Raw genomic sequence first — 25,549 nt, 5'->3', positions numbered from 1 at the left:
AGTTTAGCAGTTTCATGTACATTTGACAGGTGTGATGCACACAGAGAAGCCTGAAGCTCTGTCAATTTCTATTTAGTAGCATAAGAAATGTGCGTATCTGTATTATCCCTGACTCTGATTTTTTACCCTTTTCCTTTCCCAGCATTCTTGCACATTCTCCAAGTCCAAGGTTATTAGCTATCCTTCTCCTCTAAATTATGGCTTGTCATTCAAACAACAGCTTTTTTCCATCTCAGATCTTCCATTTTGACCTTGGATTGTCATGTTAAGCAATTCTCCTCTCCGTAATCATTTCCTAGTATGAAACTGGTTTGTTCATCACTTCTTCCATTTCTTCTGTGTCTTAATGAGTCTCTACAGTTTCTATGTCGGTATAGGAACACAAGAGGTTCCACTTAAATTTGAGAAGAAACTTGTTCTCAGTAAGGGTAACAGAACACTGGAACAGGCTGCCCAGGGGGGTTGTGGAGTCTCCTACTCTGGAGACATTCAAAACCCGCCTGGACGCCTTCCTGTGTAACCTCATCCAAGTGTTCCTCCTCCAGCAGGAGGATTGGACTAGATGATCTTTTGAGGTCCCTTCCAATCCTTAACATTCTGTGATTCTGTGATCCCTGTCCTGTTCTTCTGCCCCTAGATGTTTTTCCTGGTGCTCAAATTGCAGCGATCCACAGAAGTATCGAGAATTATCTCTTATTTTCACAAGCTATATTTAATCCACTATCACAAGGTCTTTCTGCCTAAAAAAAGCCCCATATGGCCAGCAACCCAATATTGTCCTTAAAGTAGGAACTTATACACAAACTATTTCATAAATGCTGGACCCTTTATTCACTAGAAGATATTACCAAAGCAAAGGCATTCCATTAGAACATCAACCAGAACTCAAAAAATTATACAGAGAAAGATTAATTCAGGCTTCCAGAGGATAAAAGGATGTTTTGGAAAAAAGATAAGACATTACATTGCAGTCCTTCTTCTATGTCAACCGAAAAATATAACTACAGTTTCATATGTATAAAAGTTACTTGGTTTTGTTTGTTTGTGAGACAAGAAAGTGAAAATTCTGATTATTTTAACTGCTAAAATTTCCATGTCATTGGGTGCAAAAGGCAAGACACTGCCTTAGCATATCGGCAAGCTGCTGGCAGATCATATTCCATTCACCTGCAATTGCTTTTACAGTTTCATTTATCTAACTTTCTTCTTGTGTCACATTAACGTGTGATTTCATAACACATGCTGGGATTTACATCTAATTATCCCTAGCTTCTCTCACATCCAACATTTTGAAGAAAAAAAACCCTGAAATTCTGCATGCTTGGGACTAACAAGGAAGATGACCTGTATATTGTCTATGTAGGCACACGGCTGTCTGCAGATGTTACAGTGTTACTGTCTGTACAGGTATGAAAAAGTTAACATTATGGCTGTTCACAAGATCTCCAAGTCCGAAAACATCACTTCATCTGACATCCTTCTCATGGTAGTTACATATATTTGAAAAGGGCTAGGTAAAAAGCAACAAGCTCCATGCTGGATACTGGTACCCAGATAGCTTTACTGTTTAAACATGTTCCCTGACATGGTATTGGTCAGCAAGTGCTGTACACAAAGCTAAAGGCACGAATCCAGTGTTGCAGACTACATCTGACAGGCAGTTTGCATGCAGCCATTTGTTCTGTAGCGTAAGAGAGTTTATAAGCGTGGACATGGAACTGCTCTGTGCATGGAACTGCTCTGTGCTCTGGCCTCAGTGTTATAGTCCCAGTGTGTTTAACATCTTCTTATGGTGATAGCAAATATCAATAGAAAAGATAGGAGCTGGCTCTATTCACTTTATTCGGGATTTGGTGGATTCCTACATTTTAAGAATTTGAAATCCTGACATGCCATAAATTCAATCCTACCAGAATTAAATTACAGAAATACATTTGAAAACCTCAGACTAGCTCAGTGTTAGAAGAGAAAATCAGATTTCTGATTTTTTTTTTTCCATAACCATAGGACTATTTCAATATTTTTCTAGTCTTACATGCTCTCTTTTAAGAAGCAGTTGATAAATGGAATGCTTTTCTGAAAAACTTTTCCAGAAGGATATTGTTCCCTCTGTATTTTGTTCACATTGCTTTCAAGCCTTGTCAATATTTCTTGTTTTGTTTTACTTTCCTTCAGCAAAGAGAAATAAAACAATATCAGACAGAAAATTTTGAGGTGGTCCACTCCAGGAGAAAACAATTATGACAAACTACATTTTAGAGGAAGCATTATCATCTCCTGCTCTTAACTCTTGTTTCCATTATAAGAGGCTCCTCAATGAATTGGAAATCCCTCCTAGCAGAGATGCACCTCTTACCAGCAAAACTGATATTTTGCCAATGCATTTAATGCTGACTATGTGCATAAAAGTTGAAATTGTGAATACAGCTGTTTACGCTGCTAGTTTTGTCAGTATAAAAATGTCACTAAACATCATATCCCCTGACTGACATAGCCATAATGACAAAAATGTTAACATAAAGGTGGGTTTAGTCTCCACTGTAGTGATAATAAAATGGCTTCTTTTTCAGCTGCTATCAGAGTCCTGAGAGATTTAAAGTTTGTGTGCAACAGGTCCATGGCAAATAGGTATCTCAAGAAAGGTTAATCTCATAAAATGCAGATGTTTACAGTGGGGTCTCACCTATGTTTCAGCTTGTCACTGCAAGCTCTTTTTTATCATGTAAAGGGCATGTTTACACTTTAAGACCAGCAACAGTCTAATACTTAAGACCAGTAAAGCCTTATACTTTAAGAATAGTAAAAATGACGAGTAAAGTATATATCTAATATGCACCAGATGGAGAGCATCAGCCTCAAATTAGTCATCCACATTGTACATGCCTAAAGGAAACAGACTGGGGTCCTACACTATGTGGCTTAGATTTCAATTTAATTTTTGTCTAACAGGTAACTTTTTTTTCCTAGAAAGTTCTGTCTCTATTTAGCAAATATTCCAGCAGTTATCTAGATAATTTACTAGTTTTCCCATTTCCTTTACTATCACCTTCAATAAAAACTTTCTAAAACTGAAATGTAAGATTTTATGTCTCATCCATCCTCTATTCATCCAGTTTTGGGTCATGTCAAAGGTTTGGTGAAACCATAAAAATTAAAGGAAAAAAATCAGATATTAGCATACAAAGTTTTAGATGGCTGTTAAACTATGTTTTATGGGAATTCAAGAGGAGTGAACCTTTAAAAGGTTGTTGTAATTAAAATAAAAAAGATAGTGTGGACACTTATCTGAATGCTTCCACTTCTTTTTCTTCTAGTAATCAGGTTTAGATACCCCTTGATCTTCCTTAACACTGTTTGGCCTGAACTTCAGAGTGCTAAAAACTGCCTCTTTTATGGTATTTTGGTGCTTCTAATCCCTGTAAAGAGGGGTAAAATAGTTAGCAGGTTTATTTTTAGTTCTGGGCAAAGGTTGAGAGCACTTTTCCCATTCTCTCTCTAAAAACAGAAATTCAAACTCAATAGCAGAACAGTGACAATATCTTCTAGGCTGAACCTCTCAGTTCCCGAGAGGAGAGAATATTCCCCTTCTATTACAGTAGCCAGGAAGAATGAACAGAGGTTCCAGTAATAAATATAGACACAGGGACGTCTGGTTTCTTTTCTGCCTCAGAAGCTATCAAGAAAATTTAATCAGGCTTTTCTTTTCCAGTCAATCCACAGATTATTTTAATACTTTCCCATTCTATATTGAAATTCTGTCATCCTCGTGTTGTTGCCTGATGTCTGCACGCAGTCATTGCTAAACAATTTGATAGTGTTATATTTTTAGAGAGATCTGTTCACTTACCATCTAATGGTAATGCCATTTTGCAGGGGTCATAAGGAAAGAACATATTCATGATGAGAAAAAAATCAAATGAATGGCAAGACATAATCATGTTTCTATGTCATTGCCTCTGTCTCCCTATCCTCTTCTAGGTGGAGGAAAAAAAACACACACCAACCAGGTTTTTACCATATATAGAGCTGCCTCATGTTTTCTTCCCTACACTAAATTATGTAGTACTTCTGCAGAAAGTGTGTACAAGAGCTGAATGTAAATCAGAAAAAGATACAACGATTGTGAACTAAAAGTCAGCCACCCCTCTCCAAACCCACATTGGTATACAGTACACTAGTGTGCCCACCCTGTAAGATCGTGGGACTCCTGTAGCACTTCAAGTGTCTGTGCATGATAGCAATGAATTCAAAATGCATCCTGACCTTCATAGGAAATGACTGACACAGGCCTGAGTGAATGTGGCAAAAAAGGGCTGACTTTACTGCTACAGAGATAAAGATGTTTTCTACATTAAAATTAATGATGTATCGTAAAAATCAACTCTTGGGTTTTCTGTGCAACTGTTAAACAAGAGGCAATGTAACAACCTATATGTTGTGCTCTAGTTTGCAGGGGGGGCAGAGAAAGAGACAAATCCCCTTTATTTCTGAATTGGAACATAAACAGCAGCAGCAAAAGAGAAACATACTACATAAATTTTTGACAGGCTTGACTGATCATTCATTCCAGCTCTTACCTTCTGTCTCATGAACCTCTTTCATTGCTCCCTTGTTTATCATGTGCTTGTTACAAACAAAACAAAAATCACTTGTTTAACTAATCGCTAGTTTTTAAATACTATAATGGCTTCTACTGCCAGTCTTTACTGTCACTTAGATGGTACATAATACTTGCATTACAGTCTTTTACACAAAATAAACCAAACAATGACTCAGAAAATACTTTATGCTTCTCTGTACCCCTAATATCAAGCCTATTAAAAATATTTTTAAAATTATGTTAAAATAGCCACTAGATAAATTATGTTTAATAATAATATTAATAAATAATCATAGTAAATAAACAAAGTTTAATAGTAACTAATAAACTCCAGTTTCTAACAGATCTGAGATTTGTTGTTGTAATTTACATCTTAAACAACTCTTCCATGACCTTTTGAATCTATAGATATCTATGGAGCCCGGAAGGAACAGTGTTAAAATTAAATTTAGCTGATTGATCTTTTTACATTACACACTCACTAGATTGGGGTTCCAGTTGGGACATAGGAGGAGAGGAGTGTAATAAAAGTGAAAATCACAGTCTCATCTAATATTTGTAATGCTGTTCTACACCTCTGGTAAGTAAAGTCTAGCATGAGCTCACAGAAATGCCACATAACTTACTAATGAGTCAGTCACTGGTCTTTCAAAAAAATCATGAGTATTAATGATTTGACCAACTTCTGCTGCTTTGACTCAATGGCTATTGTAAAAAAAAAAAAGCACTCAGCCTCCTTTCTCACATTACTTTTAGACAAAAACTGTTTCTTCCAGTTCATGGGAGGGCTGTGAAAGGGAGTGAGCACCTTGCCATGACTTTTAGTGAAAACTAACCCCTTCTACTTGTTCTGAGCAATTTCTTTTTCTATTTGCAGGCACGTGGAACCGTCTTTTCAACTCCAGTTTCTAACAGACCTGAAATTTGTAAAAGCAAATCATAGTTAAGCATTCCAAATGCAAATCTTGTAACTTTAGAAGACCAAAGAGGCCCCTGTCAGTCCAGTGGTTTTGATAGTGCTGTGTAAGGTAGAAGGTAATGGCTCTGGTGAGAGTAGGAATATTTGTCTATGCTGTGCCCTGATACTGAACAACACTTGAAGTGTCGTTCTCAGCTTTCTTTCTTTAGGAGCTAAAGCAGCATATTCTCACATGCAAACTCAGATGCATTCCAGTGTGCTTGGGATGTCAGTTCATATTGACAGCCTTCACATTTAGCATCTAAGTTAAGACCAAGTCTGGATTTATCCTTCTAACTCCAGTACCTAGCCTGGTGCCTAAATGAGGAGGTTACTGGCATCAATTAAATTAAAAGACGGCCACCCCTAAGGTCAGTCCCACCCATTTATGATGTATCTCACACGCTTTTTATATTTACAATATTTTCATTTTTTAGTATCCACCATAACTATGGCCTGAATTGCTAAAGTTAACAGAACTGTAGAGATTTGATATGGTAAGAGAGATAGCTGAACATGGTTGAAAATGAAAGATTTTTGTCCGCGTGTTTTGAAGACATGGCTTTATTTATAAAACTGTCAGTGGATCAAGACAAATGTTCTCAGGGCTTTTTTCAGGAAAGCAATTGTTCTCCTAGTCACGGTCACACCAGGGATGTGTGTGTATGAGATTGATCCAGTGATTTCTGATACATCACAGCAAGAGTGGTGATCCATACAACCAATTATTCCTGTGCCTTTACTGACATGGTGAATCATGTAAGCTTTTTCTTCAAATAATAATTTCATCACTGCTTTAGTTTGTGTGTTTATTTCTTTATCGTTTCCCTTAGCTGAACCTTGTGTGGCATGAATTCATTAATGTTAGGTAACGAGGTGGAGATTCAGGCTTATAAAGAGGAATTAACATCAACAAAATTGCAGCTATATTGTAGTACCTCCATCTGTTTTATTCTTACAGAAGATGTACACATTCTCATTTCAATTAAGCATGATGGTCAAAATAATTGTAAAATCTTTCATTCTCTCCCAGACATTACAAGAAATAAAGATATAATTACTTCTTTGAGGCTCAATAATACTTGCTGTAAAACATATACTTCTATTCAAGTTTCATAACCTTGTCTTCATCACCTTATTAATAAATAACACATTCTAAATAAAAGAAAAGGAACAGTTTAATTTTGTCAGCTAGGATTAAGGTAACATATATTAGCCCACAAATTGCCCACAGTGTTGTTTTAAGCAGGACTGAAAACATTTTTTTCTACTTCTCAGAATCTTCAAGGCACTGCAAATTTTTTAGTCAAACTCAGTCTCAGTCTGAAAACACAAAACTGCATATGTGTTTATGAGTCAAAAATCAGTTTGGGGACCAAACAAAAAATTTCCTTTCAACTACCGCAAAGTTACTTCATAGCAGTTTGGTTGTTTGCATTTGCTCCAAGGTACTTATATTCAGAATGACAAAAAAACTAGGAAACCAAATACCTTGCAAAACTACCTTAAGCACATGTGACATTTTGGACTTTAAAATGCTTTTCTGCTGATAGAAAGATTGGATTTGACAGTTTTCTACTTAAAAAATATGTTTTCAACAAATCAATTTCTTCTTTTAAAGAATTTCAGAAAACAGTTCACTGGCAGGCCTGGTTTAGAGCTCAGAATTACATTATCCATCCTTAATATCTATTTAGTTTTTCACCTTACTTTTGCAAAGAAAACAAAGAGCTTGCACTGCTGCTAGCTTCACTTTTAATATGCTACATTTTATCTTCCTTCCTTGCAATTCTCAGAAGCATTTCCAAATTTTTTGCTTATTTGGTTTTATAGTTTCCTAAGGCTTGCTTTCTGGTGAAAAACACAGTACCAGCATGTCCACTGATTTCTGCAGCCACTGGGTTAGGCCCATATATTAGCTTTGTATTTCATTTCCTCTGGCAATTCTAAAAGACTTGCAGGGCTGCTTTAAACCATGTAAACCATTCCATTATGGCAATCTATCCCTGCACCATACAGTCATTTCATTATACTGAAGATGAAGGTGAAGAAAATGTCAGTAATTTAAAGCTAAAATATGTGATTTAATCTTTTTAACTAGACTGTGTTTGTAACATTGTGTACTTTGGATTCTACAAAAAAGGAAGAAGGTAATAAACATCACACTAGCTTTGATGTTCTAACTGAGATATAACTAGAAGATTAATGCTTTATTTCTGATTCTGCTGATCATATTCAGATGCCTAAATGCAGATGTTGAAATATCAGCAACTCAAACTGAATACTGCCACTCATGCCCCAGAATGTAAGTGGCATTCCTGCAGCACTGCTTGCAAAGAATATACTTTCCCTGACTCAGAGAGACATCAGGGCATCTCTTACTCACATTGGCAGGCAAGTCCAAGACTTCTAAATGGACAAGCTAAACACCTGCAACTACAGATGACCTTGTAAACCTTCATAGCTACATTTCAGAGATCTGAATCAAAAATGCTCTATGTCAGACTAGCACAACTCCAAACCTCAATCCTTTTTCTGTAGCTATCAGGACAAGCTTTTATTAACTATAATGAGACTGAGATCAAACATTTAAAGACTTTCATGAGATATGTTTGCTGAGTTTGACAGTAAATGAATGGTAGTAACAATCAGGAAACATTTCTTATGCTGTCTCCAGAGTACTTTTCCGCAGTACATTCAACCCTTGTGATGATGCATAATACATAGAACTTTTCCAGATTAATCTGCATTTATTCATGAAATATAAAATCAATAATCAATTAATAAGACCAGCAATGAAAAAACATTAACTGACTGCAGCTTTGCTGATTCTTGCACTCTCTAACAGATGATCTCTCTTGAGCTAATGGGAAAGTTCTGTTTCTATTGAATAAAAGATGCAACAAGCCTGCATCTTAGAAGACTTGAACTAGAAATTCAGGGTCTATTTAATAAAAGACACATCTCCCCTTCTTAAAGACACTGTTTATAAATAAATAAATGAACAAAAAATTCTTAATCTTACTTTGAAGACTTAACATCAGGCTCTAGAGAGAAACCAGGCAGTTTTCCAAAACAATTTTTACAGTCAGCACACTAAAAGCAGTCTATCAGTTACAAATGGGGAAAAAGCAAATTCAGCTGAATTAAAACTGTCCCAGAAAAAAAAAAAAAAAAAAGGAAGACAACAATGATGATTAAGAAGGAAACTGGGCATATGATCACCTTATTCTAATGTTAAAAAGTGCTAATCAGTCACAAGGAATTAACTCAGTTAAAACAAAATAAGAAATTCCACTGTAAATAAAAGTTCTGAGCTATGTGCACCTGGGCTGCTGGGAGAGCAGTCAATAAGAATATTTAATTTTTTTCCTAGAGATCTATGCATTGTCACATCAGCACGTTTTCACATGAAGGCATTCTTGGGGACTACACATAAGAGGGGAATAGCAGGGAATAGTCAATATAAAAATTCTGTCATTTTCAAAGTGTCTAAGGTTACCAAGAGGTTGGGGGAAAACTGACTTACCTGAGATCAATGAAAGCTTTAAGAGGCACAAGAAAGGTATAGAAGTGTCCTGTTAGATGACACTACTCTGGAGTCCCTGAGGAGCTTTTTTAGTGAGTAAATCCTTTCCGAAATACATACTTTTTCGATAAATCACACTTCACTTAGATAAAGTTTCTCAAGAATTGTTCTCCTGATGAGAAAAGGTTACTGACTTCACATTGTAAATAGAAGAAACTGCAGAACTTCCACGAGTCCGGAATTTTTTTAAAAAGCGAGACTGCCTGCAAGTCTTCATTCTCCTGGTTATATACTCTCATTCTTTCCTCCTCAGCCCCAGTGCTGCCACATGCAATCACACGCAAATTAAGGCTAGCAGATGAAACAATAAAGGAAATCATATGCAGAATATGTTTTCCAGCAGGACAGCTTCTATTCTTATTGAAAACAGGCAGAATTTCAGGTTATTTAACTAAAAATAACTCAGAAATGTCCTAAAAGGCTCTATACATTTACATGCACTCTAGTTCTGCCATCTCCGTAAGCCAGTTAGGGGAATATGTTGGAAATCATCACTGTTTTCCTTTAGCCTGTCAGCTGGGTTTCTCTCTCATAAAAACCAAGGAATGATGTAGATGTCCTCCTGTAAGGCAGATCTGGCCAAAGGGAAGAGCCCTCTATGTGGAGGGGCATAGATTAAGTGACCTAGCTAAGTGTTTCACGTTTTAGCTTTTCTGACTGGGTTCACAGTAGAGATAATTCCTACCTATGTGTAAATGTTCCCCATTCCTCAATAAATAGTCAGTGAATATTCACTGGTCTTCTGAGGAAGGATTATCTCACACCAGGTGTAAAAAGATGGGAAGAAATTGTCCTACTGATTTTTGAGAACCTTATCACCATCACTTGGTATCCCTTTCTTTTCAGCTGTTCATCTTAATTTAATTGATTGCATACAAATTAGTTTATAGGTTTATAGTTTGGGTTTGGTTGTTTGAATGTTTGTTTTGGTGGTTTGGTTTGGTTTGGTTTTTTTTGCTTTTTTCTGATCCTCTCAATCTTTTTTAAAGTATGCAGGAGATTCAGTGGAAGTATCCATTCTGACTAATCCTTTATGATCAACATAAATGGCATCCTGAATCAACCAGCAATCTCATTGATCCTTACCTGAATGTCTACATCAGGGATGTCTAATTCATTTTCACTGGGGGGCCACATCATCCTCACGGTTGACTTCAAAGGGCCAAATGTAATTTTAGGACTGTATAATTGTAGGAGTAGAAATGTAACTACCCCTGGTCTACATGAAGCTCCCTTCCCCAGCACCCACCACAAAGATGCAGCCACTGCCCTTAGTGCCTTTTAGAGGCAGAAGCACAAACAAGGACTTATACATCTATGTCCTTTCCAGACACCTGTCGTGCCAGTCTTTCATTGTGAATCCTGCTGCAGTGACTACATGTTGCTTAAATCTATGACAGTTGACAAAGGAGGAGAAGAAAAGTGCCTACATAGTCCACGGACACACATGTGTGCCAAAATGTAACCCTACTTTCTGGGCCAGTGGTATGGACAACTGGGTGGTCAGTTCTCTCTTTTGGATGTATCCAGCTGCCACATGTAGCACTGTATATAATTTATCCAAACACTGCTACAGACAGTAGTTAATATAGGGAGCATATTGCAGGTCTTACTTATTTTAGGTGAGTGCCTTAACCCTCTAAATTGAGCCTTAAACTACTTTCTGTGTCATTTAAACAGGGAAGATGTTGAGTACCAGCACAATTACTTTCTTCAGGCTTATTCTACTGACAGATATTTTGAGGTGTGGGTTAGCGTGTTTAAGGAATGGGATGGAATTAAACCTGAATTCACACCTCTGAACAGTGGCTTAGCTATCTGTTCATTACCAAAAAAAAAAAAAAAAAAAAAATAGAGACACAATAACTCCTTTATGCTTTTAAAAGAAAGTAGTGGCATTATCAGGTTTTTTTTTTGGAGCATTGTCCCTGTGAGCATCATCTCAAGATACCAAAGAATGTCTTGTAGGCAGTGTCCCTGAATGTGAGCACTAAGGTGAACATGAAATAACTTAGCTCTGTCAAGACAAGGATGCCTCTGGTTATCTTTACAGTCACATGGCTAGCCCCACCTTAGGATAAACCTAGGAAAAGCCTAGATAGATAGGTTTTTTAGTTCTTGTCCCCAGCATCTACTATGTTTGTCCCAAAGTCTTTAAGGTCATAGTGAATATTTTTTCAGGATGTGATATCCATGTGAGAGGTGAGGCCGAGTGTTCATACTTCCATGCTATAGACTGGAGAAATTCACAGGATTGGTGAAGGCTATTTGATTATGTGAGATTAAACAAAACATATATTAACCAAAGCAAAAGTGCTATGCTGCTGTTGTGAAACCTACAGTGTTATTGCACAAGAAATGCTTTGCATGTGTGACATGAAGTCGGCTTCACTAGCCTGTGTTGTGTATTGATAAGGATCATGGCTGAAAGCATCGTGGCGAAACTAGTTCAGCCAGGAGATGACACATTCAGAGCAGGGGGAACTGCAATCTACCTATCAATGATGAGCTAGCGAGCCACAGAACAGGCCGACTGACCAACTGGAGATGGAGGATGTTCTGGAGGGCACATAGCCCCATCTTCTGATATGCCCAGCTTGGCAAACAAAGGGGAAAAGCTGAGACGCTTTAACATGGGACTTATGGAGACTTGTTGATCTTTTGCAATCACCCCTTTCCCCTGGATTTTCTGCATGACACAAAGGGGCAAAACTGAGACCCCTCAGTGTGGCCCAGGATTTGTCCAGATTTGTCCCTCTTTCGCAATCACCACTTTCCCCCCGCAAAGACTTTCCTCTACTCTGAGCACTATAAAAAAAACTCACCAAAAACAGCACAGGTAGGGAATACCAGCTCGGCCTCACCAAGGGAATACCAGCTCAGCCTCACCAAGGGAATGCAGCACCCTGAGGACCCTCAGCTTACCAACCTCATTGAAGGGAATCCACCCTCAGGACTCTGAACCAGGCATCGGAGGACGTGTGCTCCTGAACTGCAAACCCCAGCATCCTCGCCGTGGAACACCGAGGCCATACATCATCGTACAAGTCCTGTCATCCACGCTGTGGGGCCGTAAGAGACTGGATCCCTCACTCTTTTCTTTCTTCCTTTCTCTCTGCTCTTTTCTTCTCTTTTTTTTTCTACACCCCCATTTCTTTGTCTCTCCTTCCGTATATATATTATTCTCTTTCTCTCTCCCTTATACCTTAGTTTTCCTTCCCTCTCTACCACTCTCTTTCTCCTTTTGAACATATAAGGATAACACCATCTTTAAGCTCTGCTGTTGGATTCTGGTTAAATTTCATATTATAACTACTGATGGTTGCCAATACACCGCTTGTACTAGGACTTTCGCTGTTAATGTGTTGATAAGTTCTGTTAAACTTTTGCTAAGTCACCATTCACTATCAACAATATTCCAATGAGTACTTTTAGTAAAACTCACAATTGAATTGGACCCTGGAGGTGATTGTCTGTCATTCACTTCACATAACCATGCAGAATTAACCCAGAGTTAACCCACACCTGGTCTCATCTGTTGAGTCAGGGCACGTGTCGCGTCTAGAGTTAACTCATCCTTCATCCCATCTGTTGGGACAGGACAGCCTGTGCAGAGACCTGAGTCCATCCCACAAATTAGAATTTTAAAAGGTAAATATCCAGCTTGTTCTGTAATAAGCAGGCATCCCAGTCAATATATGCTCATGAATCATGTATATATGTTACCTTATCCAGGTCTTGTAGGACATCAAGAGGTCTAGAATTCTGATGTGAGCAATTTTCAACTACATCTATCAAAAAAAGAGACTGTTTTCCTTGTCAACATAACAAGATAATTTTAAGGCCTGTTCCTATTACCTTAGCCAGAGGATCTGATGACTGGATATAATTTTTGTGGGAAGCCATGAATAATTGACTACACGGTGCAGTATGCGACATGGCTTTAAGAACCTTTAGATCATGCTGGTGATTTTAGCCACTTTGCATTACTTCACTTCATAAGTAATACCAATAAAAAGAAGAAAAGAATTCTCAAATGGCAAAATCTATTTGCATATTCAGCCAGAGAACAGGTGACAGAATCTGGACTGCATCTCAACAAAACAAGCACCAGCTTCTTTGTTCTCTTTCTGCTGTACATGTTGTGGACCTTTCACTTTTCTGTTTGTACACATGCCATGTATTTTTTCTCACTTGATATTGCATGAAGTTAAGGAAAGTAAGTAATACTGAGGTGCGAGTCCAAAGGTGCTTCATTAAAATTTCTTCTACCTGTGCTGACTTAAAAGCAACAAAAGGGAGAAAGAGGTAGGACACAGGGATTCTATTGCTTCTTTTTTTTTTTCAAATAAAGTTCATTTATCAATACCATCTAAGAAGGAGGAATAAATTAACCAATTAAAAATAATGTTTTTTCCTCTAAAGGAATTTTGTAGCGAAGCAATAGAGAATAACTCGGAGTAATGTGTATTGAATTGCAAGTCAGAATTGTAACAGTGTGAATACATTAGAGCTGGGAAAAAATTCAAGTCCATTAATTTTGTACCAGAAACACCCAAAGGAAATTTCTTTGCGATAATATCCAAAAACAGTGTTTCCATTTTTCAATAAACTTTGCCCAGCACATATACAAAAATTGGAAGGACATGAAAAATTACTGCACAGTATTTTTTCAAAAAATAAAATTTACCTATAAAAGTCATGCTTCTCAGTACTTGTATTTAAGTAGCCTCCCCAAACCAGTTGTATTAATTATAATGGCATAAATAGGCTTATCAAAAGAAAACAGCTCATGTGATCTTGTCATAGTATTAAGCAATCAAAGGAGGTTGGGGGTTTCTAGTATGGTGATCTAAACTGATGAGTCATATATCAATCATCACCGTGAAAAATCTTTTTACTCCATATTAAACATACAAAAGAGTAAAAAAAGGAAAGCCACTTAAAAGTATTGAAGGAGAAAGTTCTATTAGCGAGCCATATCACTCATCAAAGAGACAGAGGAGGGATGTGTGCTGTAACCCCTTTCTAGCCGCAGAGCCAGCAGCAATGGACACCAACAGGGACATCGACCTGCACACATGTGGTCACTCTGGTGCTTCCCAGGTGTGATGAGTTACGTGTGCCAGCCAGGACATCTCCATGGACACGTAGCTTTCTTCTCCCCAGGAAACTGGGGCTGCCCTGTGACTAAAACTGACCCTATCCTTTTCGGTAGTCATGAGAGCTACTGGGATGATGGAGCTCACATTCGTCACCTTCAGAAAGACAGTGGACTCATCCTCATCACATGTTGGGCACGCCAGTATGTAGCTGATGTGTAGCCTATGATGACCTTGAACTGTTTTCTGAATAGTACCAGTTGTCCCAGGACAAAATGGACAAGAATGTGCAAGAAATTTAACAGTTTGCAAAAGTGTATGGTAGTGTTTGGGTCTATACCATGGTTCTGTTTAATCAGCTGGTAGAGACATAGTTGAAGGACTGAAAGAAAACTTTGTGCCAAAGCAAGGGGTCCTGCAGGCCCTTCTTGATAGCCATCTTTCCAGATGCTGCTCAAGAGTCAGCAGAGTGTGGGGGTTGATAATATTCGAACTGCTGCTGAGCACCACTGTCATCTATCCTTGGTGTGATAGGGCATTACCTGAGTTTGTTGGATAAACAGTACATAGACCTCAAACCTCAGTGGATGTAAAAGGGATCATGGAGTCTCCTGGGAAACCTGGTAGCTGGAGGTCTAGCTGTCCCAAATCTGACTGGTAGTGCAGTGCCAAGTGGACCACAGGGAAGAGGTCAACAAGAGCACACCACAAGCATGGCAAATTGTCCCAAACCTCTGTAGATAAATCATGATAAACTTTTCCTGCCTTTTCCCTCCTTCTGCGATATGTTCCTGTCCTGACCCTTGTGCCTGCCCTGGCTGTCACTTAGCCACCCCATGGGCACCAAGGCCATGAAAAGCTACCTGCCACGACTGTGAACAGTTTTCTACCCATTTAGTTCTCTGAACCAAACTGCCAGTCAACTGTCAGTGAAGGTGTGAGGGAGGAAGAACAGGAGCAGACTAAGGGAAGAAGGGGAAAGCTGTGGAGAGCCACAACAGCCTCAGCTGAGATTTGTTTGGATTGCTCTACACAAGCTCTCTTAGAGGCTGTAGTACTTTTCTGTGGCTTGCTATAGCCATGTAGCTTTTTTTCAAGTACATTGAAGTTCCAATACAAAGTAAATGTTTCCACAATAAAAGGAACTGTATCATCATAAGCTATTAGAAGCACTCATAAGTGTCCCTTGTAAACTTTCAATTAAAGAAAAACATGGAAAATACAAATTCTAATTTTTCTTTCTATAGAAGTATACTAGAAACAAGCAGGAAAACCTTCAGAAGGGGTTAACTTTGTCACTGAAAGTACACCTACTGCAACAGAAACCTGGATAAATTAGTGGGGACAGTAGATTCCTCTGAACTTGATAAGTTGATAACAGGAGACATCTGAGCTCTCATGTTTCAGGGGATTTTCAGTCCCTAGTTGAATTACTGTTGTTTTTTCCAGAGCAGCCAAGGTTCTGTAAGTTTGACTTTATATGACAGCTCAAGCACATATTCTTAACAAAGGACGGGCATGTGTTTCGGGTAGAAACACAAAAAAAATAAAGACACAGAGAGTCTTGAAAACACTGGAACAAAAGGGTTTTTTAAAAAAAAGAAACAAAAAAACAAACAAACAAAAAAATACAAACAGCAAATTATTTACTGTGTAATTCCAAATTCAAAAGCTGTTGCAGTCTGATAGGCGAAAATTATGGCACAGCCTTATAGCCTATGTCCTGTACATGAGACAATACAGTAATTTCAGCTGTGCACAACAGCCAAAATGTTCAGGTTCAAGATATTTAGGGTCTTTGAAGAGTAAATAAAGTAGCTCAGGATCTCACTCTGAAGCATGTAATGGTGGAGAGAACTGCCGCACTCTCATACTTCCTAAGATTGTGACCAAACAAGGAAATCTTTGTATGGAGAAAGCCAGAAGAGTAATAAACTTGAATAAACATGGCAAGTGTTCAGAAACCACTCAAAACCTGGGAGATGGACATGCCATTAGATACATGTAGGGAAATATAAAAGTTTAATTTAGCAATACTTTTAATTAATGCTTTATAGACACCATTTTTCATTAGTGTGGTTTATATGTCACTGTGGTTTATATGTCACAAGCTAATGCATATTAAACTGTTATCCATTGTCAGATGTTAAAATATCAGGTTAAAAAATACATTTGTTTTTATGGATGCGCCCTTTGGGCTAATTTTGCCTTCCAGCAAGAGTATCTCAACGCAGTTAAAAATGAGCATTCAAGATAACAGTTTTCTTTACGGATCTTCATCTCTTAGCAGTACAGCAGATAAAGTAACAAGGAATCTGCCCAGCAGGTGTATTCCTATTAAAAGCTTTCTGTGTCTTGGCAGCAGCTCACAGCACTGATATTCTTTCACAAAACACTTTGTATCAAGGAATCAGCATTTTTCTAGCGACAAACCATTTAATAAGAAAATTCCTGACATGGTTCAAGTACAATGCCTAAAGAACCATGATGCAGTTTGGATGGTTTAAGAAGTGTGCCCAAATGTAAGTTTATTGCTGTCTTTAAAAAAAATCTACAGTGCACACAAAAGATGGTGACTTACTGGAGAAAGCAAGAGGTTATTGTCTTTGCAGCCTCATGATTTAGTTCTCCCCATACAACCTCTCATGGGGCAGAACATTTTCTGCATGTTCTAGAATCACTCTTCTGAAATGAGAGCCTCACATTTTCCAAGCTAAAGAGCTACAGCCCTGGCTGACACCAACATCTGGGTTAGTCAGTGCACTATCAGAACTACCCTGTAAAAACAGGGCCACATCAAGCCACAGTTTCACACCGGTGGAAGTGTCCAATATGCTCACTTGAAGAATGCATTTCTTTCACATCCACCCCAACCTGCTCTTATATTCTGCAGTACTTAGCAAATAAAGTCTCATGCAACCAAAAGTACACTCTAGGCTGATGCTCAACACATTGCCCTCTGTGGTGAAAAGGCTTCTCGGTCTGTCAAATTCTTCTTAGGACACCATCCTAAGTTTCCATTAAGCTATAGGAAATAAAATATTTTATAATGTATTTCCAAACATATAGTCAGTTGTCCTCTGAGTGCCCCAGGAATGTTTACAAACTGCATCCGATGAGAATACTGTGCAGGCTGGATAGTAAAACAGCTCTGGTTAAAAGGGCAGTTTAAGGGTTTAGGGCAATAATGGTCCAGTTTATAGAAGTAAGGAGGAAGAGGCCATAGAAAGGTGAAGGATGAAAATGAAGTGTAATAAAAACTACAGTTTGACTCAGTTGTTCTACAGAAATGAACAACCTCATCTCCTCCTAACTTCCTCCATTTCCCAGAAGGTTCTTTTTTAAAAGCTGCAGTTTATAATGTGGATCACTTGATGGTAGAAAATGTTCCAGGGAAATGGGCAAGTATTCAGACTACTCAGGTAAATTTGGACCATGAATAAACTGTGCCAAATACTTAAAAAAAAAAAAAATGTTGCAACAGGAGGAAGAAAGATAGTTTGTTTTTTTTTTTTTTTTTAATTAAGGTAATAACAGAAATAACAGAGTTTCTGTTCCAGCTCTGTCACAGTTTTTTTTGTGACCCTGACCTGTGGTCTGAATTTGTTTCTCTAGAATTCAATAGGAGTTTTGTCATTGTCTTTCCAGGAACTGGTGTGATTTTAGAAATTTTACCAGTGTTTGTTGACCTCATACCCATCATGCAACACCATGATGCAGGGGGCCCTGATGCTGTGCTTGTGACATTCAGCTGATGCAGTCTCACCCTTTCCTATACAGAGATCCCAGCTGGGTATGAAAACAGGCATTATACAGTCCAGTGATGTGCCCATGCTCATAATCTCTCCCTCCCAGCCTGTCTCTACAAGAGATATTTTGACATTATAACAAAGAGCCTAAATGAAAGACAGAACCTTGTCAGCCAGACCAGGAAGCTAGTCATCCACAGGACTAACCTAGGTCAATAAGCTGCAGTGACCACTTCCACATAATTTAAGACATCGTTGCAGGAGTTTGTCTCAGTTTTCTTTCTTTCTGTAGGAATTGCCAACCATTTATCACAGTGAGTGAGCAGACAGTGAAATCACCAATATTTTACCTAACCTACTGAATCTAGATCACTACACACTTGACCTGACTCAGCTTAGAGCTGAACAGCTTTCCCACCTCAGTTCTGCCTCACTTCTCCTTACTTTAGAACAGATTTCTTCCAAATAAACATTATCTTTGTTGAATTAAAATTTTCAGGCCTATGCCTAGCACAGCCTAGCACACAGGGTTGAGGCCTGCCTCTCTCATCTTCATAATTCATTTTCCTTTTGGAGTTCGCCAAGTACAAGAGGAAAAGCAAGGTGCTCACACAATAGGTGGCATGCAAATTAACATAATAAACAGAGATGCCTGTATGAGACCTCCATTCTCATGTAGGGACTCTCTCAGCTGAGTTAATATATAATCCTTCTTAATTTAAGCAATCTTTTATTTTTTGGGGTTTTTTTTTGGGAAATCATGCAGCAGAAAAACATCCTGATCTTAGTAGCTGAGTTCTACACTGTCACTTTTCAATTTATTTATTAGAAGCAGTTTTAACACAAGGAAAATAATAAAAAACTAAGGGGCCTGCAGTATTATTCAGGTTGCTGTCTCTGACTTTCCAAATTATCTGGACAAGTTCTTTCACCAGTTTGTATCTCAGTTTCCCCACTTGTAACATGGGTACCATGATATTGCTTTGCTCTCTCAAGTGCTCCAAATTTTGTGGATGAAAAGTTTGCAGTCATAGTTGGAAATGACACTGACACTTTGCAGAAAATTTGTGCCAGAAGACATACCGTGCAGCACAGGGACCTCTGGTTTCAAGTGAAATGTGCAAAAAAGTCTGAGGAACATATTGCACATTACATCAAATACAGCTGATGATTCTTTAGACCAGGGGTGTCAAACTCATTTTCACCGGGGGCCACATCAGCCTCAATGTAACTACTACATGTAACAATGTAACTACTCCTACATTTATACAGTCCCAAAATTACATTCAGCCCTTTGAAGGCAACTGCAAGGCTGATGTGGCGCCCGGTGAAAATGAGTTTGACATCTCTGCATTAGAGCATTTATCTCCATCTTTTGTGCTGTTAAAATTACACTCCTGGCTTCAACAGCATTTATACTGTTGTATGGTAATGGAGACCTCAGTCACAAATGCTTTACTAGAAACTAAAATTTTGAATAAAAATATGTCATATTTATGAGTGTATTCCAGGATTTCATACTTGTTCCTGCTCCAGCAATAATGTTATTTTCTATTCTGCAGGCCAAATACTAGGAAGCCTTTCCTCCAGCTTGTTTTTAATAATCCTGTTTCTGTGAAAGTTGTGCTGGGTTCATGACCCTCTTGGCTTGTAGGAAAGGACCAGACTCTCAGCAATCCGTCACCCACCCCTCCGCAAAAGTGATGTGTGCGAGACCATGGTTCACACCCCTTCTGCCTGGGAACCAGAGTGTGGGGCCCTGGCCATCTTTCTGACTTGGCAAGGAACTATCAATGTTCCTCCTGTCTCTTTTCCTCCCTCTCAACAGGGCCAGAGACATTGTCTTTTTACATTTCAGCTGTGAGGGAGGGAAGGATGGAGCTTCAGCAGCAGATAAAGACCCAGGGGACTTAAAAACATGGGAAGTGCTGGTTCCCAAGGCCTCTCTGACTAACAGGGCCACCTGACCCTTCCACGGGAAGGCAAAATGTCACATCAGACCAAGGCCATGAGAGTTATGGGAGAGAGAGCAGGGTCTTCTCCTTGCCTGCATTCTCATGGTGGAAACCGTCCACTTTCTGCCTCCCCTCTGCAAAACCCACAAGCACAGTGAGGCTTGAATCCTGGGAACTGACTCAGCTGCTCAGTTGCATGTCCTAGATGACTGCCAGGAAAAATGATGAAAAATGTCCTTTGGAGATAGGAGTCATTCCTGACCTCCCCCATCCAGCAGCAAGTGCCACTAGTCAGGGAGTCATTTGTAGTTGTCACACTGAGCTCTGGCATTACTGCAACATTAAACTTGAATTACTGAGTTACAAAAGGGTGGTAGGTTTTAGCAAGCAGGAAGATAATCCTACACTGCCACACATTTGCATGCTTCCTGAGACTCTACGTAAACAGTGAAATATAACTTTAGGGGCACTGCATCGTCCTAAAAAAATGATTGGGTAAGAAAGTGTGAATTTATTTTATTTTGAAACTAGAAACCAGTTTCCTCATCCTGCTGCACAACATTTTAGTTATTTTCACAACTGCAGTCCTGAAGTGCTTTGTGCCAAGTAGCCAAGCTACCGGGAAATCTTTTCCAAGATATTTTCAAAAGCTTTCTAGAAAAACACAGCACTTCCCAATTGTAGAGGAGGCATCTATAAAAGCAGCAAAAGCATCTGTAAAGTGAAGACTTGAAAGAAATCTGTGCTCCTTACAGAAGATTAATAGAAAAAAACCAAACAAACAAAACAAAACAAAACAAACAAAAAAAACAAACCAAACCAAAACAAAACAGCACTTTCCCAGAGCAAAGAGTCTTTTTTATTTTTTTCCATGTTTTCAACTTTTTTTTTTATTTTTTAAGGAATCTGGAAATTATATTTTCACAAAATATTATTTTTATTTATAGATTTAGTACTGCAATTTGCAATGTTTTATATTTCATGAACATATTTTACTTTCATAAGAGCTGACATTTTTCATTAAAAAACATGTTGCATTCACTTGAAATAATTTTAGGAAAAAAATTAGATCTGTTTTTAAGCTTAAATTCTCCTTAAATTTTTACTGCCATTTCAAAAGAGCTTCCATACTTCTGCTTACAGACAGCCACGAGCATTTCTAATAGAAGAATTAAATAAAAAGTCATACTGCAGATAGAAAATCTATAACAATTTATACTAAAGGATTATGGCCCAATTTTGCAATTTATCCATCAGATTTTTTCCAAGAGAAACTCATAACTAAATAATCTGTGGTTCGGAGAATAGAAGTCATCCAGTTAGGCACCAGATCAGTGATAACAGACAATTGATCTAGTTAAACGATGAATTATAGATAATGTTAATGACAATATACAAAAACAATCCATAACAAACTAAAACCCTGATGTTTTAATGATGGGTACTTAGCACACAGACCAAAGCTAATGAAATTAATTTTTACAAATTAATTATCTGAAAAGTTTAGCAGTAAATTATCTGTAGATATGCTGTGATTTTTTTTTTGACTGTTTAATGAATGTATGACTACATTTTAGCCTGGGGTTTATTCACAAACTGATGATGAGCACTCATTATTTATGACTGCCCCCTGTGAATCATGCAGGGAAATTTCTGTTCCAAAACCAGGTGACCTACAGTCTGTAAAAAAAAAAACAAAAACAAAAAACACACAAACAAACAAAAAAAAAAAAAAAAAAAAAAAACAAACAAAAAACCCACAACAAACAAACAACATCTTCATACTCTGAAATGATTAACACTAACTCAGCCTGTGTTCAGTGAACATTATACCAACAAAATAGATTATTTAAAAGATTATCCTGTGAGAACATTTTTGTACAAATATTTCTGTAGCAAGTTACTTGGTTTTCTTGACAGTCCTGCTTTCAAATATACTCATGAACAAAATCTCACTCAAAGTTGTGCAGGCACACAAATAAGATCCTGAAGAGCAGTAAGCTTTACTGACAGGAGTACTGACAAACATCATTTGGCCACAGTTAGCCCCAGCTGCCATGCACACAATAAGTACATCAAAACCTTCTTACAGGCAATTGCTGCAGAAAGGAGAAGCAAGGAGAAAGGTTCATATTATATTACACATATGGATTTAAAAAAAAAAAAAAAGTAAGAAAAAGACCACTTCAAGATGACTTTCACATTCTCTGGGAAGAAAGTTCCCTCTCCAGACTGCAAGTTCAGCATTTTGATGTTCCAAGGAGGTGGAAACTTAGGCCTGCAGGGAAATTCCTGGCGCAAGCTTCCAGTAGCAGGGAATTGTTTTTCTGACAAGAAGCTAGAAGTGATGAAGGATGTTCTTAGGCCATGAATTAGTTTCAGTTTCCTCACTAGTATTAGATACTTAAAATACTCCCAAGGTTTAAGAAGGAAAAGGCAAAGATTTCCTGTACTAAAACTGTAATAACAGTAGATATAGGAATTATATCAGCATATATCACTTGCCTATCATGTGATTTCATATGCCTAAACTAGCATGTGCTTGTGTAAGCCCATAGCCTCACACCAACATAGTACTAACCAGTGAAATATACAGTTTCTTCCCACAGCTAAAAATAAGTACTCTTCTGTGTCTCAAGGCCACCTTTGCAGAAGTTATAGCTCCATTTCCAAAAAGCCCTAGCAGAATCGTTTCCTCCAAACTATTCAAAATTCTTCTAAACCTATAGGAAGAGAGGGTAAGAGATTAACTAGGTTTCCAGCAGCATATGGACAACTCCAATGTATATCTCCATCAGTAACAAACAGCATGATCTCCCAGCATGCCTCATGCTTGCACAAAACTAACAGCTGTTTGAGCCCTGGCCAAGAAGCAAGAGGATTGGAGTCCTCCAATAATTTTCTTCCTTTATGACTTAGGATCACCAGATCATCACAGGGTCCTATGAAAACTCAGGCTGGAAGTGACCTCAAGAAGTCTCTAGTTCAGCTCTAAGCTGGGGACACCAGTCTCAACAGACCATAAACCACCTCACGGCTGGACCTACTTTTGGACCCTTCCATACTGCTGTGCCTAAAAATTGCCTGGTAGATTGTGTACCACATCTTATCAGGTTCAGATCTGACCATGGTTGTCTGTGACTTTGTGGTCACCAGTACGAGTTAAACCCCATCAGATAATATGAGGATTTCAGTATGTACCAAAGGCAATACTCCTTCAAAACCCAATACAGGTATATGACCCTGCTCATTCTTTGTGTTTAACGTGGAAGACAAATAATAGCTACCTGACAACCTTCTTTCTCCTCTGTCTATAACTTTGTACTAAGGTGGTTTTGTACTGCAGTGCTGAGACTATTTACAAATGAAGTGAGATAGTGCAATTAGTTGTCAACAGATCCACACCTAGATTATTAGAATTACCGAGACAAAAACAAGACACTACCCCTCAGTAAATTCTTCATGCAAATAGATCATTATCTAGTCATGTACGCTGAAGCATAATATAGGACAGAGAAAGCAAAAGCAAACCACAAAACTGTGCCATGTTCATTCTGTGTCACCTTCAGACAGGACAATAAATAAGAAAGTGGATAGTATTATTAACTCAACTTACAAATCTACAGGGGAGTTCATATAAACAAAGAACATGGGAACACATATGAGATCACACTATCATTTTCACATTTTATTTCAAGAATAAAAACATACCTGGCAATTCACAGTTGGCCTGTAGCAACTGTTCCTGCATCCTGAATGTCTTATGAATTACGGACTGTGTTCCTCACCAGAAAATTGTATTTATCTTTCTCCCTTTGAAATCCTGTCACTGCTTTTAAACTGAAGACTAGTGGAAAATATCAGCACCCACACTTATAAAAGGCTGCTGATTTGCCATCTCAAGCCGGGGTACCAAATTAGGCATTCATGGATTTCAAACAACATAAGGATTTCTAGTTATGTATAGTTTCTTCCGCTTCCTCTGCTTCCTGAAAGAAACTGTGATTTTATTTTTTTTTCTAGTGAACCAAATATTGTCTGGCTGTCTCTTTCATTTTCATCCTTTTTTGAGACACTTTCCCTCCTGCCAAAAGCTTAACAGAAAATTGAAGTGGGAGTTTACAGACAGCATCTGCAGTATGCAAGCCTCAAAAACACAGGTGGAATTAAAGAGCAGAAAGACAGAAACACAAGGATTTTTTTTTCTTTTAACTGTTTTCTGTGAATAAATATAAATTATTTCTGGGCAGCCTGACAACATACACAGCATCCCATACAACTCACCTACAAACAGTCTCTCTTGTACATTTCTTATGTATGGGACAAATGGTGTCTCAGGTTATACATACTCCCAAGATTTGGACAGAGTAGATCAGAGTCATATAAGAGAAAAATAGCACTAGGTGCCCTAATTCACAACAGTAGCTTATGATTTTGGACAAGGGGAATGATTTTTTTTCCTTCATTGCAAACTTGACCATACAATCTTCAGTAAGTTGCTTCACCTTTCTGTGCTTCCATTTCTCATCTGTAAAGTGAGGACAATAGCATTTTCCAGGTATGCAGTGAGGAAAAAATACATTAAAGACTGGGAGATTGCCCAGGTAGTACAGTGGTAGGAACATAAAGGAGCCAAAATAGAGTTTTGCTGTTGAGGGTTGTCATTAAAATACTGAGTAGTGCTCCTTATTAGAGCTGGTTGGAACACTTCCCATCAAATACACACTGATTTCATCATTTAGCTTTCATCAGAGCCAAAAGCTTTTTAAAAAAAATCTCAGTTTTGACAATGTTTTTGAAGGAAAGGCTTTTTTGATCCAGGCTGGACACTTCAGTTATTTCCAGAGACAGAGGTCAGGCTTTTCAAAGCATCTAAGAGGTTTATCTTTGACCCTATGAAGAAGAAAAGGTTGAAACCTAAAAGGCTACTATGCTACACAATCATCATTGTCCAGCCCGTCCTGCCACTCCTGACTCAGAAGACACTGGGGAGAAGAACTCTTGTGCTAAGCAAAGGAAGTGCCTCTTCCAGAAAGGCCATGGAAATGAAACTGCTGGGCAGAGTTTTCAGCAACTGCTGGGCAGAATTTTCAGCAACTGCCAGCTAATCCATTCAGAGTCAGCCAAAGGTCTTGATCTGACCTACCAACTTTGGTAGAAGTATGAGCTGCAAGCTGACTAGTTAAACCTGCATTTGCAGGCCCCATGCAATTGCTTTCTATCTACATTTTTTTTTTCCCAGTTCCACATCAAGGCATTGGAGCAACAACACAGAAACAGTTTAACCAGGGGGGTGTTTGCAACATTTTTCTTCGATTCCTGCATGCACACTTTGAAAGAGTGTCCCTCATGCCCCGGAGTTCCACTAATGCGATTGCCTCTGCATTTTTAATAGGGTGTTTTTTTGGAACCAGTAGTAATTAAGAAACAATATACTGGTATCAGCTGTATTGGGGAGTTGTTTAGCTTAACGCACAATGAACAGGGATCGTTGTAAAACTTAAAATGAAATAAAAAGTCTCAGGACCTTCCCACAGCAGGTATTTCAAATGCCTTCAGCTGTCTGCCCAGCTGCCCGCTGCTGGGACTGACACAG

The 25,549-nt window shown here is 38.3% G+C and overlaps 1 long non-coding RNA gene across 1 annotated transcript in view; it reads right to left on the bottom strand.

The window, feature by feature from the left end:
- LOC135579011 (uncharacterized) overlaps window positions 1-24,468 on the bottom strand; it is a 35,764-nt gene extending 11,296 nt beyond the window's left edge. Inside the window, exon 1 of the long non-coding RNA XR_010471242.1 lies at window positions 23,665-24,468. This is a non-coding gene — a long non-coding RNA (uncharacterized LOC135579011). The remainder of the gene's footprint in view (window positions 1-23,664) is intronic.
- Window positions 24,469-25,549: the final 1,081 nt, after the last annotated feature.

This window comes from Columba livia, chromosome 3 (assembly GCF_036013475.1).
Source record: "Columba livia isolate bColLiv1 breed racing homer chromosome 3, bColLiv1.pat.W.v2, whole genome shotgun sequence".
Lineage (NCBI taxonomy): Eukaryota > Metazoa > Chordata > Aves > Columbiformes > Columbidae > Columba > Columba livia.
The sequence above is the reverse complement of the archived record's forward strand: the minus strand, read 5'-3'. Positions and strand labels throughout refer to the sequence as shown.